General features: G+C 38.8%; 1 protein-coding gene across 1 annotated transcript in view; it reads right to left on the bottom strand.

Annotated features, from left to right (window-relative positions):
• LOC132540479 (lipoma-preferred partner) overlaps positions 1 to 14,952 on the bottom strand; it is a 133,554-nt gene that overhangs the window by 105,688 nt on the left and 12,914 nt on the right. The window lies entirely within an intron of this gene.

Here is a 14,952-nt window from a genome sequence, read left to right as displayed (position 1 = left end):
ACACATATTACAATGTGTAAGGACCCAGGTTCAAGCGCCCTGGTCCCTACCTGCTAGAGGGAAGCCTTGTGAGCAGTGAAACAGTGCTGCAGGTGTCTCTGCCTATCTCTCCCTCTTATACCCCTTCCCCTCTAGATTTATTTTCATCTCTATATGATTAAAAAATAAATAAACAAGGAGTCAGGTGGTAGCACAGCAGGTTAAGCACAAGGACTGGCATAAGGATCCGGGTTCAAGCCCCCAGCTCCCCACCTGCAAGGGAGTCGCTTTACAAGCGGTGAAGCAGGTCTGCAGGTGTCTATCTTTCTCTCCCACTCTCTTTCCCTCCTCTCTCCATTTCTCTCTGTACTATCCAACAACAATAAAACAACAAGGGCAAAAAAAGGGAATAAATAAATATTTTAAAACAATAAATAAATAAACAAATAAGATATTTAAGAAAGCAAAGAAAGGGGGCTGGGTGGTAGCATACTTGATTGAGTGTACATTTTACATTACACAAGGACCCAGATTAGAGCCCCTGACCCGCACCTGCAGGTGGAAACCTTTGCGAATGGTGAAGCAGGGCTGCAGGTGTCTCTCTGTCTCTTTCTATCTCCTCCTTCCCTCTCAATTCCTGAGTGTCTCTATCAGATAAATAAAGGTAATAAAATTAAAAAAATATAGATTTAAAAAAATCAAAAGAAGCAAGTGTATTATATCAGAATTTGGTGAGTGAATCAAAGGAGAGAATGAAATCGGGGCTGGGCTGGAATCTGGAACAGCACTTTATACTTTGGTTACATTTGCCAGATGGTGCCACTCATTAAAAAGGACTACAGGAAGAAGCAAGTTTGAAAGGAAATGTATTATGGGCTTAATTTTCAGAAGTGTTCGAGTTGCAGGTCTATACGTCTATTTATGAAAACTATCTGGTACACTGACGGGTGGCATTAGTAGCCATGGAAGCAGATAAATTACTCAGGAGAGTGTAGAGGGAGAGCAGAAAGGGATTAGGGAAGAACTGAAACAGATCAAGAACAGCAAAAAGAACCTCACCACAATTAAGGGATGACGGGAGTGATTAGACAGACAGGAAGGTTGCATAGAGAGAGGTAGGAGGAAAACTTAGAGGGGATGATGCCACAGAAGCCAAATGAAAGAAAAAATCCGGGGGGGGGGAGCAATGTCAATAGTTTTAACTACTGCAGAGAGTTCAAGAAGAATAAGGACTGAAAGCTCTCCAAGAGGCCACTGGTAACATTAAGTAGCATAGTGTAAGAGTCCATGCAGGTAATACAGATGTCTAGTTCTCGATAGTTACATAACACAAATCCATCAAAACACAGATTTCCTTCACCACAAGGATCCCCTCCACTTGTTCTCTTATAACCATATGTAAACTCCTATTTAACCCCCCCCCCCTTTTGTTTTTGCTTCCAGGATTATCACTGGAGCTCAGAGCCAGCACTACGAATCCACTGTTCCTGGCGGTCATTTTTCCATTTTATTGGTTAGGGCAGAGAGAAATTGAGAGAGGAAAGGGAGATAGAGAGAGAGAGAAAGAGAGAACACCTGCAGACCTACTTCACCTCTTGTGAGGCATCCTCCCTGCAGGTGGGGAGCTGGGGGCTTGATCCCAGATCCTTGCACTTAGTACTATATGCACTTAACCGGGTGCACCACCACCCAGCTACCACACCATTCCTCTCACCAGGTCTAATGCAGACATTTTTCTACCTTTTGGAGAATGTCATATATATGGAAAACATGGAAAACATGCATAATGATATTACTGATTCTACTGAATAGTTTAAATTCCAACTGTGGAGCATTTGAAATTATATATAAATATATATATGAATTAGCACATGTATATACAATTGAAATGTATATACAATTGAGTTAGCATTGCACTGTAAAATCATATTGTCTCAGCTGTGCACTCACTATTGAAAGTCAAAATGTGTATATAGTAATACATCAACCTTACCACTGAAACTGCAAATCTATCCTTCACTACAGCAACCAGATTTATGATCTAGATACAACTGAAAAAAAATTTTCAATCTCCCTTGGAAAGCTGTCCCATTACCCAAGAGCAGTGTCTCCTCCATTTACTGGAACTGACTTCTCCGTACTGGTATCACAGGACAGCTCTACTGTGACTGGGCTACTTGAAACAATGAAAATTTTCAGGCACATGTTGAATGGGACAGTGGACTTGTTTTGATAAAAGACAGTTTCAGAAACAGAATGATGCTAGGAAAGATAAACACCCAAGTAGGGTGCATGTGGAGAGATGGTCAGAGAGAGAGAGAGAGAGTGAGAAGGAAGTATTTTCATTAAGAGGAAAAAAGAAGTAACAGCACTGGGCTTTTACTAAAAATCAAAATTAAGCATAAGTTTGGGTTTCTGTAGGACTATGTCCAACTGGCTAGAGAACCTGGCAAGAAAATAGGGGCCCTGAACTTGAACTCTCTTATCCTAATACCATTGCTGACTCATTTGGGGACGTTATACTCTTTTGCTATATAGTCTTGTTTCTTGTGTTTATAGATTTGGATATGAAATGCGCTTCTGCTGGGAACTCTTAAAGTGGGTTCATTTGTTATTTGTTGCCTCAGTTCTGGCCCTCACAGACTGTCTATTCTCTCAGTTACTGCAGAGTCACTTTGGAAAGCCAGATACAGCAATGCTTCAAAGAAATGCAATGCTTTAACAGCTACCAAGAAATTCAAAGAATTTAATGCACCAGAGGTCCTTGAATCTGAATAATAATCCTGATGAGTGTACAAAAATATACTTATTTTCAATTCATTTACAAAAATATCTGTCTAAGCAGAAACAAAGAAAATGACAGGAAACTGATCTGTATATGCTCTGTCCTAACTGATTAGGTTTAGAGCCAGCTATAGGCCTTGGATTCATATACTCTGACCAAACCTGTGTTCTTACGCAAGTCCCCTAAGTCTTTTGAACCTTGACTTCCTAACATAAAAAGAAATAATTGCCCACCAAGATTGAAATTTAGGTTAGAGATGTTTTTATAAGGTTGGAACTAGATAGTTATTATTACTATCACTTCTTAACTCAACAATTAACATCATCTATATCAAGATAGGGTGACTATTAAAGCTGTGATAAAATTGTAAGTTACTTCCAATTAGAGATGGACCATATAAATTAAATTAGAAAACAAATTTCATAAAGCGGATTTCACCACTAATTAATAAGGTAAAATATGCAACCTGACTTTATTTCACCAAAGATGGGAAATGAGTCATGAAATTTCATTCAACATCAAAACATGAAATAAACCTCAGAATCATCATCATCTCCTCTATCTTCTTTTTTCTTTTCTTGCCTTTTAGATTACATTCTATAGGTCCCACAATATTTAAGGCAACAGAATTTCTAAGTGCTATACTGAAATATTATTGACATATTGGATAGATGCAGAAAAAGGGATCGAGAGGCCTTGTATCAGGGTATAAGAGAAACAAAAAAAAAAAAAAAGAAAAACGAATAAAATTTAGCCAAAACAAATGAAGACTTAGAAGGACTTATGAACTGTCTTCAAACATCTTAATGGATTTCAAGTAGAAGATGCATTTTTTTTTCCCCTGTGGACCAGTACATAAATGTTTCAAGGAAATAACCTTCTGTCCAAATAAGAAGTAATATCATAATCTTTAGAGAATTCAACAACAAAAAAGTTGCTCTAAAAGCTAGTAACTCCCCACCACTGAAACTAGATTTGTTCAAACTAATAATGATAATTGTGGTAAATCTACTGCAAAACTTACTCAAAAAAAAAAAAAAAAAAAAAAAAAACCAGGGCAACAAAAGGGAATAAATAAATAAAATAAAAAATATTAAAAAAAAAAACCACCCCTTTGGAAAAATAAGTACCTTTCTCTTTTATAAATTGAGCTTGTGGCTAAGCGGCACAAAATGAGAGTAGATCTCTATATTCTAAAACCCACCCAACAGAAAGAAAAGAGCCAAGAGGCACACTGAAGAGCTTTTTCCTCTCTAATTCGTGGCCTTTGCCACAATCAGATCTCTGTGTTCCATCTCACATTGATTCAGACCCATTCCTCATCTCTTTGTCACTGAAGTAAATAAAATAATTCACTGTCTCTAAAAAATCAGCTTTATGATCCAGTTTTACTGTCATAAGAATGTGTGCGCAATACAGATTTTCTCCAACATTATCTCCTGAGGACATTATCATTAGGTACTTTTTCAAAAGGGGAGTTGGCAAATTACTTTAAACGGCATGAATTTCTATAAGTGCAATAACACTCCTCAGTTTTTAAAGGGCATCTTTAAAAAAATTTAAAGTTGTCATTTGAATTTAAACTCTTTGGAAAACATGCATAATAATCTTAATGATTCCATTGAGTAGTTTAAATTCAAATTGTGGAGCATTTGAAATACCATGCTGGCAGCACTTTCCATAAATTACTCTCAAATTCAATACATCCCTACACACACACACACACACACACACACACACACACACACACACACACACCCCTACCTATCTTACTCTAAAATCTTTAAACTACAGTTCTCTTTTCTTATCTAGCATTTAAATTGTTAGTGGCTGATAAATTAGTGTTCTGGTGTCTGTTTATAAATTTCCATACTCTTTTTTAAAGACAATGTTGTGTCAGGCACAGATTTTCATTTCCCCTGCTGGTAAATTAGGTTGTGTTGAGTTGTAAGGCTTCTGACTTTGGTGTGAGCTTGTGCTTGTGTTTGTATGCACACGTGTATCTTAAGTGTTTGATAAGCCGAGTCTGATTCACTCATTTCTCTTTCAATTCACTCCGTTTTTACTCTTAATACTGGTGTCTCTAGGAAATGTCTGAAGACTGAATCAAAAAGGTCACCTCTGCTAGAAAGCGCACCCACCACAAATCTTGATAATGAGCTATTATCTACTGCAGAATTGGAATAATTCTATCCTGCGAATTTAATGATTATATGCAACTTTTAGATACATGAGGGAAAAGATTTCCTTTTTTCCTTCTATCTTTAGAAGATGGAGATATACTCACAAATATACCAGTAAGGTTTGAGAAACCAGGAAGTGTAAACATTATGGAAACATAATGGAAAACACTATTTGCCACATGGTCCACATAATGCAGGACTTGAGCAATTCAGAAATTTAAGCACAACTTTCCTCTGAGGAAATATTTCCCCACAATTTTGAAAACATGGGTGGTATTCTTTTTCCATGAAATGACACTGAACTTTATCCCTTTCTTGGAGAAATGAGTTGGAATATCCGATTCTACATAAAACACCAAGGAGATAGTAATGACTAGATATTTGGGAATATTATGATGTTTAAGAGACTGATTAAGGAATGTTCTGGTGTGTTAATAGTGAAAGTGAAAGTTAAAATGCACTAACTTTGCAGAACAGTTAAAACAAAAATAACATTATTCTAAACTGTAAATTGCTGGGTACAAATTGGTTAATAGAGAATATCAAAACTATATTGAGCATTTAATATATAGAAAATATCTCATAAAGTTTATTTTCTGTAAAAATAAATTTCCCACATTCTTGCGGAAGGGGAGGGTACAGGGACTTAATGGTTTACAGTGTAGTTGCTCACACATAGGTTCAACCTCTCACCTCCCTGTAATAGGTATCTGCAAGACTTTTTGCCAAATTAGATCCTTTTCTACCATTATACAGAAGTGCAGCTCCTCCATCCAAACCTTTTCCCTGAAGCCTTTGCTTTGATGCAATACAGTACCCCCCTCCCCCCCGTGCAAATTCACTTTATGTTTTCTCTTATTGTCTTTGTTTCCTAGGTTCTGCCTATGAGTGAGATCATTTGGTATTTGCTCTTCTTTTCCTGGGTTATCTCACTCAACATGAAATTTAAAGTTCTGTCCAAGATATGACAAAGAAGAAGGGTTTATAATTTTTCATAGCTGCACAGTATTCCACTAGGTATGTATACCACAACTTTCTTAGCCACTCATCTATTGCTGGGCATCTGGGCTGCTTTCAAGTTTGGGCTTTTACAAATTGTACTGCTATAAATCTATAAGTCAATAAATCTGATCCACCCCATCAACAATGCGGATCCAGAAAACTACTTGATTATCTCAATCGATGCAGAGGAAGCTTTTGAATGATCTAGCATTCCTTCATGATTAAAACATTAAACATAATAGAGAGAGATGGAAAATTCCTCAAATTAGTTGAGTCTGTATATAGCAAGCTTACAGCCATATCATATTCAATGATGAGAAAATAGAATATCTCAGCAATGTTGCAGCAGTCAGAAACAAAACTCATCAGTATGATCACCAACAAAAACTGACTGAATGCCAGGTCAGCAATGAGGCCTAACCAAGAAGCCTCAGGAGAGATAGACATAAAAAGTGCAAGAGACTCATGCATTACTTAGGCTGTGGCATAATTAGATAAATAGCAACAAAAAAAGCTCCTCGATGTTTTTAATGACCCATCTGTATGCCAAGTATACAGAAATTAACATTTTACATGTCTCTCTCTCTGGATGATGACCTCTTTCAAATGACTAGCAACCAGTGATCAGGGTGTCTTTTTCAACAGTAGACGCTCAATGTCCACTATCATACGTGAACTATAGAAACTGCTCAGTAAGTATTCACCTGATAGGCAGATGACTAGAAGCCCTTTAGACAAGTAATTGTGAACCACAGCTTTAAAAAACATAGAGACAGTCAGCAAATGGATGTTAGAGCCCCGTTTCAGTTCCCTAAGCTACATGGGCTTCCTTCACTGAGCCTCAGATTTCTCCTCTCTAAGTTAGAAATAATAACACCCATCTTGTGGGATTGCTGAGAATATTAAATGAAAAACAACTTGAATAGTACTCTGGGCACATGCATGCTAAGTATTATTATGCTAAGCATTTGGTACAGGTGGTAAATATAAAGCTATATAATTAACATAGCTGGAAAACAGATAGATTATTAAGTGAAGTTGCCTAATATCATCCAACGGTAATTTGAGAGAATTGGGAATTCAAGCTATTGTTCTCTTTAAAAACTCCAATTATTCTTTTCCATTTATGGTAACACACACAAACGAAGAACCTGTTTGTTATATGTTTTTTTAAAAAAAAATCACATGGCTCTTCTTTACCTAGAAATGTTGCACGCCTATAGGCTTCATGTTACTGATGTTGAAAAAGAGAAGCTTGGATGAGAGAATCTTCAAAGTCCTGTGCAGTTTCAGCAGCATACCTACTTGTTTCCATCAAGTCTATCAGCAACAAGAAAAATAAACACAATGACATTAATAAAACTGTCTGGGGGTATCGTATCACTGCTACCTTTACAGAAAAGGAAAGACAGTATCAAGGTAGGGTTTCTCTTGCCTCTTCTTTCATGAGCTTTCAGAACAAAAGAACTTGGCCTTTGGGTTGAGTGGTAGAGCACATGTCTTCCATCCAAGAGGGCCTGGTTTAACCCTGTCACCACATGACAGTAACAAAGGCAAAAACAAATAGAACATCATAAATGGTTGAGCAGTATTCTCTCTCAGAGAATTTTGGCCTTGATAGTGAAGCTTATGAAGATGATATCCAAGGTACCAAAGGTTTCCTGGAACTAAAACAAAACAAAACACCTATCAACCTGCAGCAATTATTTTTTTAACTCCTCCATTTCTAAATTTTATGCAGAATAATACAAATACAATGCAGGTTCATTTAATCCATAACTTAACAACGGACCGATTTTTTTCCTTGCTTTTTATCGTAGAAGTTGTAATGGAGTTCAATAAGAAAAAAAAAAAAAAAAGAATTGCTCTTGTTACTTTTCCACTTATATTGAACCATATTTTCAAGACTTCTCTCAAATGCTACACATAATCTAGAAAGGTTTTGTTTGTTTGTTTTTGAATCTGATCTCCTTCTCTTTCTTCCAATGTTTTCTGAGCTCTCACCATTGTCTGCATCTCACAGACTGTCTTCTGTTACATATGTGTACATGCACAGCAACTACCATTCATTTCAGAGCTCCTTGAGAGTGAGTTTCACACCGCTCTACATATGTCACAGCACTGAGTATACTCCTGTGTGCACGAATTTTTTTTAAATTGGCAAATAGTTTACTCATCAGTTAAGAATATTCAAGAGATAGGGCTGGCAAATAGCATAATGGTTATATAAAAAGACTTGTACTTGGGTGGGGGGCGGCGCACAAAGCCAAGAACTGACATAAGGATCCTGGTTTGAGCCCCTGGCTCACAAGCAGTGAAGCAGGTTTTCAGGTGTTTATCTTTCTCTCCCTCTCCCCTCTGGCTTGCTCTCCTCTCAATTTTTCTCTGTTCTATCCAACAACAACAACAGCAACAACAACAAGGGCAACAAAAATGGGAAAAACTAGCCTCCAGGAGCAGTAGGTTCTTAGTGCAGGCACTGAGCCCCAGTAATAACCCTGGAAGCAAAAAATAAAATAAAATAAAATAAAAAGACTTGTATGATTGAGACTTCAAGATTCCAGGTTTAATAAGTGACATCACTATAATCAAGAGTTGAGCAACAATGTTATGATGATGATGATGATGATGATGATGATGACGACGATGATGATGTTCAGGAGGTAAATGTCTAAAGACTCACTTTCCCCAAGGTTAGGGAAGCAGTCATTTTCTCCACTTCCTAGATTATTCTCTATACAAACTTAGAAACACCCTTGAGCAAAATCTGATGCTACGGTTTCAATTAAAAAATAAGCTTCTTCATTTATTTTACTTAGAAATTGATTAATAGTAATGCTTAACCCTACCACCTCTTAATTGCATTGGCAAGTCAGCAAGGTTTATTGATCCATGAAGTGAGGAGTTAATTCCAATAAAGACTTTGACAAAAAGCACTTCATGGGAGAACACATCGTGATTCCAGCAGCTCTGCTGGAATGACCTGTAGATACTGCCTAGCCAGTCTGCAGCCAGTCCAGCTTCCTGCCACTTGTGCCAATTTCCTAATGATCTAATAGAAATGCAAAAACAACCCTCAGAACAACCCAGTCTTCCTCTTTTCTCTGATCTTAAAAAGGTCCTTTGAATAAACTTATCCTTAAAGGAAGATACAACTGGCCTTTGTAGTGTTTTAAAGGTTAACACTGTTGAGTATCTAGTAAAAGTATTATTATTACTTATTATTATTATTATTAAATAACCAGAGCACTGATCAACTCTGACTTATGGTGGTGTGGGGGACTGAACCTGGGATTTTGAAGCCCCAGGCACGTGGGTCTCTTTGCATAACCAATATACTATCTCCCCCACCCTTTAGTAAAATTCTTTAAAGACATCAGGATGCTTAATAAACTCGTGCAAGGTACAATTATGTAGTTCTATACCTAGAAACAAAATATATTCTCACTACTACTTCATCAGTGTCAATAATGCATTTCTAGACTCGGGGCAAAAAAGGGGTAGTTTTTGGCTAGAGATGGAATTGTGCTCCCCTGTCCTCAATTCATGTGGAAGCTCTAGCTTTTCATATGTGCATGCATAGCCCCTGGGACGTCATGGGCTTAAAGTCTTTAAGGCAGGGCCATTATAAAAGAAGCCACCACAGAACTCACTCCGTTTCATCACTTCGCAAAGTGAGGGGCAAGCAAGAAGCCAGGAAGAGATCTTTCACAAGAATCCACTATTCCGGCATCTCCATCTTGACCCTCTAGTCTCCATAAACTGTGAGAATAAATAAACTTCTGTTATTTACATTAACCAGTTTACTGCTCTTGGAACACACTACTTTTTTTCCCCCCCTTATTTATTTACCATCAGGGTTACTGCTGAGAGTCAATGCCTACACCACTTATCTGCTAAGCGGTCATTTATTTTCCTCTTTTTTTTCTGATAGGGAGAGACAGGGAGAGGAGAGACATCACAGCCGCCCTTGACTACTGATAAAGCTCCCTACTGCCCTCCAATGCAGGAGTTTTCATATGGTGACAGGGAGCTGGAACCTGGGTCCTTGTGCTTCCTGATGTGTGTGTTCTACTGGCTAAGTCACCATCCAGCCACCTGAATTTATTGGTTAAGTAATAAATATACTCTAGAACGAGAGGCATTTTTTTTTTTTTCTGGGCACTATTATGGGAGGTATGGAGTTAGGTTTTAGGAGTAAATAGGAAACAAGCAAATAGAAACTAAAGAAACAGCAAATGAGCTTGTTCCTAAGGAGCTCACAGTCTGTATACATGAGGGTGTTGGTTGGTACAAAGTGGAGATAGTGACAGGCTAGAAGCTTGATGAAGGAGGAAAAGCTAGGAGTGAACAGACACTGGGCTTCCTGGGGCTGAGGGGCAGGTCTTCAGCTAGAAGGGTACAGGGAAGGCTTGTCAAAACTGCAGTAGCAAAATTGGGCCCTGAGGGCTGTAAAAGGAGATTTTCTGATTTGAAGTAAGTCCTATCTGATGGGAAGCCATCTGTTAGCTTGGATTTATTTAAAAAAAAAAAAAAAAGGTAGACGCAAGGATTCAAAGTACAGGAACTCCAAATTCTGCTCTAATTCTATACTAACTCTTCATTTTCTAAAGCCTTTGGTTTTGTTTTATAAGATTTATTTAAATTTATCTTTTTAATTTTATATATTTTAGTTTTTAAGATATTTTTATTTATTATTGGATAGAGACAGCCAGAAATTGAGAGGGGAAGAGGAAATAGAGAGGGAGAGAGACACAGAGACATCCGCAGCCTTGTCTTACCACTCGTGAAGCTTTCATCCTACAGGTGGGGACCAGGGGCTTGAAGCTGCATCCCTGTGCACTGTAGTGTGTACACTTAACCAGGTGCACCACCACCTGAGCCTCATTTATTTATTTTTAGTGAGCATGAGGTGGGGAGGAAAGGGAGAGGGAGAGGGAGAGGGAGAGGGAGAGGGAGAGGGAGAGGGAGAGGGAGAGGGAGAGGGAGAGGGAGAGACTGCCTCTGCTCACCTCTGGCAGAGGTGGTACTGGGGATCAAACCTGTATCAGATTTAAATAGCCATTTGGAGAAACTCTTCCTCCATGAAGACTTTCAGAGGAAGAAATTCTTCCTTATTCAGCAAACATGTACTTTCTTCCCCTAGCCCTTTTTTTGCAAGGACTCAACATATGTAATACTGCTGATCTAATGGAAAGGTTTTTGCATATTTTTATGCTTTGTAATAGAAATTTGATTAAAATATAGATTCTTACATATTGGGGGGGCTTCATCACCAGAGCTTCACACATTTGGGCAAACGATATCAGAGAGATACATTCTAGAATTTTTATAAACAAAGTGTTATGACCTCATAACTCATGTTATGAGTTTATCTGCCTTTATCAATATAAATTGCATCAAGTATCTCTTAGCATGATTAGAGTCCATAAAGAAAAAGTGAGTTATGTTGCAGATATTTACTATTTTTTTCAAAATATTTGATACAGTTTTAAAACACATGAACCTACATTTGTGACTTAGAATGCTGCTTAGAATGTTCCATGGCTCCAGCCAATGGCACCACAGCAAGAAAGTCTTTCTCCTTCTCTGTATCTTATTTTCTCATATTCAAAATGTGAGAATAACAGTCTAAAGACTGGAATACTAAATAATCTTTAAGTTAAAAATTAAAGGGGACTAGCAGAACCCACAAGCTTGGATGTTCAAGTCTCTGGTCCCCATTTGCTGCACATGAGGCGGTACTGCAGGTGTCTCTCTTTCTCTGTCCCTCTCTATCCCCCTTCTCTCTTGATTTAACCTCTGCCCTATCAAATATAAGGAAAAGAAAACAGAAAAACTGGCCATAGGAAGTGGTGGTTTGTTGTGCAGACACTGTGCCTGAGAGATAATCCTAGTGGCAATAAATAAACAGGGAAAACTTTGCTAGCCTTTAACCTGCAAAGTTCTTGTCACTGTGAAATATTCAAAAGGATCCTTTCCTTGTTCTGTCAGTACCTATGACATCATGGGCTGGCATCACGTGACTGTAGAGAGATGAGCAAAGGAGATCTTGGAAGCAGAGTGTTACTTATTTATTTTCTTAAGTAAGCTTGGCTGTAGAGGGAATGACTGTGTTCCACTCAAAGTCATCAGGACATCAGAGAATTTCCACTCAAACTGACAATTTTCATCTGTGAGTCGGGTCTATGTATTTGACCTTGAGTGGGGCGACTCTTATGATAATTCTGTGGCTGGAAGCTAGACAGCTGGCTTCATTCTCACTTCTTTCCTGTCAATCTTGTATATTTACATTTCAGCGGTGTCTGCTCAGAGGCTCCTGGAGCCAAGTTCTCCTCTTTGCTCGGTATATACTCAAATCCAAGGTACACGAAAGGGCAGACGGTCAAAGACTCAGGAGACAGACACTGGGCTTTAAAGTGAAACCAGGTCCTCAATATCATAACAGCAATAGGATCACCTATTGGATGACAATCTGTGAAGAAGAGAAAGCTAATCAAATATGACTGTCCTCACTGCTATACCTTAATGGTCTCAAAGCAGTGTCAGATTGCATCAAAGACCCAAATGACTGTATTAACTAACAGCAGAGGGTCAACCTGGGTGGAAAAGGGAGAAACAAAAGTTTGGAGGCAGGAGCCAGCCGGTAGCGCAGTGGGTTAAGTGCACATGGCACAAAGCGCAAGGACTGGCGGAAGGGTCCAGGTTCGAGCCCCTGGCTCCCCACATTCAGGGGAGTCGCTTCACAAGCGGTGAGGCAGGTCTGCAGGTGTCTATCTTTCTCTCCTCCTCTCTGTCTTCAACTCCTCTCTTCATTTCTCTCTGTCCTATCCAACAACAATGACATCAATAACAATAATAACTACAACAATAAAAACAACAAGGGCAACAAAAGGAAATAAATAAATAAATAAATAAATGCTTAAAAAGTTTGGAGGCTCAGAAAATGGCAACATCCCTTTGAGGGGGAAATTTCAAGAAACCTTTGTATGTTTGGTTGCTAGGCACTTTCAAAGTCTGAAGACGCGGCAAGGCAAAAGGCAGGCAGACAAGCCTAAGATATCAAAGCCCCTGAGAGGATGGTCCTGTTTGATAAAGTGCTGTTAGAAAGAGTATGTAGGAGAGAGATGATAAATATAGGTAAAGAGACTGTATTTCTGAAACTGGGGCTCCATACATGGAAGATTTCACTGGTCTGGGACACTTTTCTTATTCAGATAGATGCGGAGAGGGAGGCACACTGCAACACACCTTCCATGTGGCACCAGGGCTTGAAGCTGGGCTACACAGATAGCAAGGCACAAGTCCTACTGGGTGAAATAGCTATCTGGCCCCCAGTGGTTATTTCTGAAATCACCTAGTCTAGAACAGAAGGCATCTGGATCTGAAATCTAAGCTTGCACAAGAATCTTACCCAAGGGGGCAGTGGTGCATCAGGTTAAGCACACACAGTACAAAAATGTAAGGGCCCACGCAAGGATCCTAGTTCAAGCCCTCTGGCTCCTCACCTGTAGGGGGAGGGTTATTTCACAAGCAGTGAAACAGGTCTGCAGGTGTCTATCTTTCTCTCTCTATCTCTTCCTCCCCTCTCAATTCCTCTGTCCTATCAAAAAAAAAAAAAAAAAAAAAGCCATAGGAGTAATGGATTCATAGTGTGGGCACAGAGCCCTAGGCATAATCCTGGAGGTCCCCTCCAAAATAAAAAAAAAAGAAAAAGAATCTTACCCCAAGGACAAGGCTTGGCAAAATAAATAACAGATTTCCTGGCTATTTGTGTAGAAATTCTGGGGAGTGGTCCAGACCTCATTTTCTAAAAGCAAGGACTTCTGGGTAATTACAAAGCAGGTGACCTCTGACACGTTGGGAAAACCAAGCATCCACTGTTTTACGAGTTGCTGCCCTACATCAGACTCTGAGTTTTCACTGTAGCCATGAGCAGGTAACACACCAGAGACAGGAAGACAGACTAATAATTGTTCTCTAGTGATTCGAGTTAGCAGAATTTTCCTTTGCAGAGTGTGTATGTATGTCCCCGCACATAGCCCCTGCATAGTTATTACTCAGAGCCCCCACCTGATAAATACTTCAGTCCTGTGCTCCTCTCTGAGCTATATTCAGTCACTGAGGTAGGAAATACTACTCTCATTCTGCTTTACTATTATTTTTTACTCAGCAGGAGAAGGATATAAACTTAAGAAGTTGAATATAGTAGAAGAACTTCAAGCTGAACATGCAAGAGATCTGACATTATTTTAGTGAAATTTTTTTTTTTACTGTTAACACAGCTCCTCTCATCCCTCAGACCAAATAGCATACCTAAGATTCAAACTTGTTCTCATGTTTAAGATCCATTTCAAAGCTCAATAAAACACATGCTCCTCTTTCTTTCTTCTGCTCTTTGCCCCAGACATTTTTCTTCTATTTGAATATGTACAGTTATAGACATTTTTGTGTGTTAGGGTACGGACTAGTTGAGATGACCCTAGTACAGATTCCATGCTGTGGCTGGCTAATTATCAATCCTTTTTCATTTAAGAGAGATAAGACAAATATGAGAGAAAACAAGGAACAGACTCCTTCCCTATTTTCTTTCCATCCTTTTATCTCTAAAGTAGGAAGTTTACTGAACCACTGCCAACAATTCACTCAGCCTAATGAAGTGTATAAGTAATAGGATTAAATAATCTTAAACCATTATTACAGTGGCCTGATGCTGACATTCATCCAAACTCTGGCAAACACGAAGAGATGAGTTCATGCTTGATTTAAAAATAAACAAACCAGGGCAGTGGGAAGGTTCTAGCATAAAGTTTCCGAGACATTTAACCTGGAAATACGAGACGTTCCATCTTGGTTGGGGCTGTAGGAAAACACTGTCCTGTGTCTACACTTTCTCAGCCAAATCTATGAAATCCACTATTTTCTAGGGATGTTTTCTGGAGCCTGAAGCCATACATGGCTTAAAACCTCCTCCTGTCAGTCCCAAAAGAAGCAGTTCTCTGA

Source organism: Erinaceus europaeus, chromosome 9, assembly GCF_950295315.1.
Source record: "Erinaceus europaeus chromosome 9, mEriEur2.1, whole genome shotgun sequence".
In the NCBI taxonomy this organism is placed as follows: domain Eukaryota; kingdom Metazoa; phylum Chordata; class Mammalia; order Eulipotyphla; family Erinaceidae; genus Erinaceus; species Erinaceus europaeus.
This window is presented reverse-complemented; position numbering and strand designations above follow the sequence as displayed.